Source organism: Periplaneta americana, chromosome 6 (assembly GCF_040183065.1).
Source record: "Periplaneta americana isolate PAMFEO1 chromosome 6, P.americana_PAMFEO1_priV1, whole genome shotgun sequence".
Lineage (NCBI taxonomy): Eukaryota > Metazoa > Arthropoda > Insecta > Blattodea > Blattidae > Periplaneta > Periplaneta americana.
Genome location: NC_091122.1, coordinates 87,557,837 through 87,563,440, shown reverse-complemented (window position 1 = coordinate 87,563,440; position 5,604 = coordinate 87,557,837). Strand labels below are relative to the sequence as shown.

Below are 5,604 nucleotides of genomic sequence, written 5' to 3'. Positions count from 1 at the left end.
CCAGAAGTGAAATACATAACGAAACAATGACAAAAATAGTAAAGTCATACTTAAATATAAAAACAATTTTCATGCACATTAACAAGCTTACATGGGCTATAATGAAATATTAACTAAACATGATACATAATAAGTTATTTACAATTCATATCCTAATTATACTTTAAGATAGGCCTAAATGACAATTTATATACACACAGAATAACCTATAAAAATCGGCTAACACTCACAAATCAATTCCATGTAAAAGTATGTAATTCTTGAATAATTTCGAGGTAAAAATTGTTCCGGGGCCGGGCATCGAACCCGGCACCTTTGGTTTAATGTACCAACGCTCTACCAACTGAGCTACCCGGGAACTCTACCAGACACCGATCCAATTTTTCCCTCTATATCCACAGACCTCAAAGTGGGCTGACAACCGTCAAGCAACCAACACTGAGTGCACACTAACTCTGTGTGACTTAAATTGTGGTTTTCTGTTAACGAACAGTGACGTGTATTATGCAAATCAAGCTTTCAGGTATAACTCCCTGTAAAGTTGATTTGAATAATTTCGAGGGAAAAATTGTCCCGGGGCCGGGCATCGAACTCGGGACCTTTGGTTTAATGTAATTCTTAATTTAAATTGATTAACCGTTCGGCAATCCCTGACATGACGAAGTAAGAGTGATGTACAGCGTGATTCAGGAGAAACAGTAAATATTTTAAGTATGGTAAAAGTGAAGCCAAATCGGCCCAGAGGGTGACGAGAGATTAAGGCTTCCACCTTTACAATTTGCATATAATAAGAGAATGGATGTCAGGCCTACGTGTCCGCCGCCTTTACCCCAAGGAAATGCTACTGGTACTTATTTTTGTTAGAGGCTGAGTAGATACCAAGGTCATAGTGCGGCTGAAAAGAAAAGATCAGCGGTCGGCAAATGTAGTACATTTAGTAGTCTACAGGTAAACCGCGACTTCTCAACCTCCACCCTAAAGTTCACCTGCACCGGCAGGTTTAGTATACGAGGTAAATGAGCGGGGTAGGTTTGCTGCGTGCGGTCACTGTAGAATGGCTGAAGGTATAAAATTCCGAGCACTGGATTAGACTAATGGAAAAATCCTTGGCCCTATCTAGAATCGTACTCGCGGCCTTCCGGTTGTAGAGTTACGCCTGAAACGCGACGCTACAGCGTGCCCGTTTAAGTGTAAGCATAATAAGAGAGAACTATCATTACTGTATATTTGTAAGGCAGTAACATTAACTTAGTGTCGATTCGACTGAATATGGTCCTTTCCGCTGAATTATACATTCGTTCTTGGTTCTCCAAACTCAAGCACACTTACTTAATAATAAAATAATGTCACTTAATATAGAAGCACGTGAACACGAAGTATCAGATTTCCATTCAAAACTAATATTAGCTTTAACCTATTGATTTTTATTCACATCATCCGCAACCCCTGATTCCTTTAATATCTGTAACAACAAATTTTTTCGCGGTGTGGAGATGGAGGTCGAAATATGTCAGTAAATGAGGAAGAGAGGAAGGAATCTGCTTTGTGTCAGCGCGTGGTGTGATTGACGTCTGATGTTGATCCAAGCAGCCGGCGGCGAGGCGTCACCGCGGGAATTCGAGGGTTATAGCTATGTGAGGAAGGAGTTTAATAACCCATTTATTTCCATCAACATTTTGACACTGCCTGCCCGCTTTCAGAAGGGAATCGCGAACGATTATTGATTCCGATTCCCTCTTTTTTTTTTTTTTTTTATTTAACGAGACTAAAACAGTGCGGGCGGAGGAAATTATTTGTGGTGCGAGTGATTTGAGCCATCCGAGCGAGCGAGCACGCAGGCGGGCGACCGGGCGAGTCGCCTGGAGTGATTGGCCCGCTCCCTTTCTCTCTCGCTCTCAGACGCAACAGGTGCTCTTCCGTGTCACACTACGCCGCTCAGAGGCCAGGCGGCGAAGATGAGGAGAGAGACAAGGAAGGAACAAAATATATTATAAAGCGGAAGATCAAATACGCAAAAAAGGATTAGAAAAAGAAAACAAGAAGAGTGATGTCGAAAAGAAGGAAATGAATATGAAAGAAGAGGAATAAAATACGCAAGAAAAACGGAGAAAGAAAACTAGAGAGTGCAAGGAAGAGCAAATGAAGATAAATAATGAAAAAAAAAAAAAAAAAACATGGAAGAATAAGGGAGGTATAGAAAGAAATCGGTGTCATGTACATGACACATCGGCCCTATTTGCTCACTATACATTTTGCACAATTATTAATAAAATTGCTATGTTACATGTCAAATGAATTGTGCTCAACTATTATATAATAAATGTCTTTCTCTTCGCAAATAGGTGCACAAGCTTCCCTAACATTAGAGTGAATCGGAGGGAGATGACTATCGGGGGAAGATGCTTATTTCTTTGTAGTTTCAGATTCTTCCAAGAGAGAACGCCACGCGCATGTCTTCATCAGAGCAGTGTATATTGGAGAGTACCGCATTCTTTTGATCCGGCAAATGTCGACGCGGCGGCCATATTTACTCCTGCGGAGAGACTGTATAACGCAAGACTTGCGTAGGAACACAGGTTTCTAGTGTGATATTTCATCGTTATCTTGAAGAATGCCGTGTTGTTGTGCAGTTAATCAATGTGTAATCAATTGTTGTTATACAAAATTAGCATTAAGTCACAAACAAGACGAGGAATATACTTCTATCATTTATTTTCTCAACTACATAATATTTTCACTGCGGGCTAAAGCAAGGAGATGCACTGTCACATTTACTTCTTAACTTCGCTCTAGAATATGCCATTAGGACAGTTCAGGATAACAGACAGGGTTTGGAATGGAACGGGTTACAGCCTCTTGTCTATGCAGATGACATGAATATGCTAGGAGAAAATCCACAAACTAATTAGGGAAAACATGGAAATTTTACTTCAAGCAAGTAAAGCGAAAGGTTTGGACGTTAATCCCGAAAAGATAAAGTATATGATTATGTCTCGTGACCAGAATATTATACGAACTGGAAAGATAAAAATTGGAAATTTATCCTTCGAAGAGGTAGAAAAATTAATATATCTTGGAGCATCAGTAACAAATATAAATGACACTCGGGAGGAAATGATACGCAAAATAAATACGGGAAATGTTTGTTATTCGGTTGAGAAGATTTTCTCATCTAGTCTACTATCAAAAAATCTAAAAGTTACAATTTATAAATCAGTTATTTTATCTGTTATGTATGGTTGTGAAACTCGGACTCTCACTTTGAGAGAGGAACAGGATTAACCCTTCGCTGGGCATGTGAGGTCTATTGAGACCCCATGACCCATTGCCAATACACGTAACATTTTTAACGTATCCAGCGGAGGGTTAAGAATGTATGAGAATAAGGTAATTAGGAAAATATTTGGGACTAAGAGGGATGAAATCACAGGAGAATGGAGAAAGTTACACAACCCATTATATTCTTCACCTGACATAATTAGGAACATTAAATCCAGACGTTTGAGATGGACAGAAATTGTAGCACGTATGGGCGAATCCAGAAATGCATATAGAGTGTTAGTTGGGAATACAGAGTGTTAGTTGGGAAGCCGGAGGAAAACAGACCTTTGGGAAGGCCGTAAATGAGAGGATAATATTAAAATGGATTTGAGGGAGGTGGGATATGATGATAGGAACTGGATTAATCTTGCACAGGATAGGGATCGATGGCGGGCTTGTGTGAGGGCGGGAATGAACCTTCGGGTTCCTTAAAAGCCATAAGTAAGTAATGACAAAATATTTATAATTCAAAACATCAATGTGGGCAAAAGGGGACGTTGGAAGCGATCCCAAACTGGTATAATATTGGTAACAAAACCAGTTCTTGATTTTCATGAAAACTGTCTTAATAAAGCGAACTTCAAATATCTTATGCCAGATAGATGGATGCAGGATGCATTAGAAAATTTATTTTCTACTGTACGTTCCATAAATCGAATCCCGGTTGCAAAATAATTCAAAACTGCATTGCGATTTCTCAGTTTTTCTAAAAAACGAAGCATTAAAATTACGCAGTTTGCGATTCTGAACAATTAATTGAGTTTCTAGTTACAGATATAAGTAAATCCGAAACAGAAAGGTCTAGTGAAGATAAATGTTAGTAAAAGGAAATTGATATAGGCTAAATTGTAATTTAACTGAAAATATAAATAGTGACTTGAGTGAACAACAAGCTCTTTACTATTTGTTGGGAACAGTTTTGTTCAAAATAAAACAAAATAAGTTATATAGTATTTGTGAAAACTGTTTTTCATCTCTAATAACTTATAATAGGAATGAATCTAAGTTATAAATTTTATTAGCACATTAGTGACTCTCAAGTCGTATAAGGTAATGTCACTTCTATACCATTGTAAATTCGTATTTGATATAATTATATATGCAGAAAAATGTGAAACGTTAGTAGAAAATGAGTTGAAATTAAAGGATTTGAAGTCTTTATTCATTAACACTTCAACTTATACTGTATGTTCCCAACTTGTCATAATATTTTTGAAAACGTCTTATCACTGTATTTTAGGACTAGAATATATTTATGTTAAGAAAAATGTCTGTTATAGCAAATGCACTACAACAATCTGCTAAATGTGGCAGTCGAAATGTTGGTATGAGAATTGCAGTAGAAAATTGCTGATGTTATCCCTATTGAAATGGACATAACATAAATAATAAAGTGTTATCTCTAATCAGTCATTTCACTATGACAGTAATGTTTGTTAATCCTCGTCTCCTGTATTCAATAAACCACAACAACATGTACGATATCGGCTTTAATGACCTTCCTTCTAGCATTACTGCTTATGCTTCTGTGCCGAGCTAGGAGTAAATATGGCCGCCGCCGCCGAGAATGCGGTACTCTCTAATATACACTGCTCTGGTCTTCATGATCACTGAGACAGTTGAATGTCTGTAGGATGGAAGCTAACTCATTTTGCCTCACGCCCACATGCTGAAGCAGATGTGGACGATCATCCAACCAGAATGGAGGTATCGTATGGTTAGCACGATGATCTTCCGAGCCGTTATAGATGGTTTTCGCAACCGGATTTTCCTACCTATCGTAGCTCCTCAAGTGCATCACGATGTTGGGTGGGCACCGGTCCCATACACTGGCCGAAATTTCATGAGAAAATTTCTTCCCCCATGAGGACTGTGTTACGAAGTATTTAATGAAACCGCTGAAAGAAGATATGAGACGGCAAACTCCTATTCGGAAAGCGTTCTGCATAGACATCGTGCAGCTCGGCTCTTGCTTCGTATCTCCCCATAAATGAGATGCGTGTCAGCCAGCTCGGGTGTCATTTGTAAACTTAACTATCCAGAGTTACAAGAATGGCGCAGTTAACACTGTACATGTACTGTAGGCACAAAATGCAGTCCTACCTTTCTTTGCAGTAGTGTCACGCACCGTGCTGACAAATGTATTACTTTGCTCGTCTTCGAAGTGAAACAATCTGATCACAAGCATACATCTTCAACTTCAATCGTTCTAAACACATCAAATGGAAGGTATAGTCCCGTCGCTCTTATTTCCGGCAGCTAATCACGTTGCAGATCTGCTGC

At 38.9% G+C, this 5,604-nt stretch overlaps 1 non-coding gene across 1 annotated transcript; it reads right to left on the bottom strand.

Moving 5' to 3' along the window:
- Positions 1-285: 285 nt before the first annotated feature.
- Positions 286-358, bottom strand: TRNAN-AUU (transfer RNA asparagine (anticodon AUU)). The gene has a single exon. It is a non-coding gene; the product is annotated as a tRNA-Asn (tRNA).
- Between the last annotated feature and the right edge of the window lie 5,246 nt (positions 359-5,604).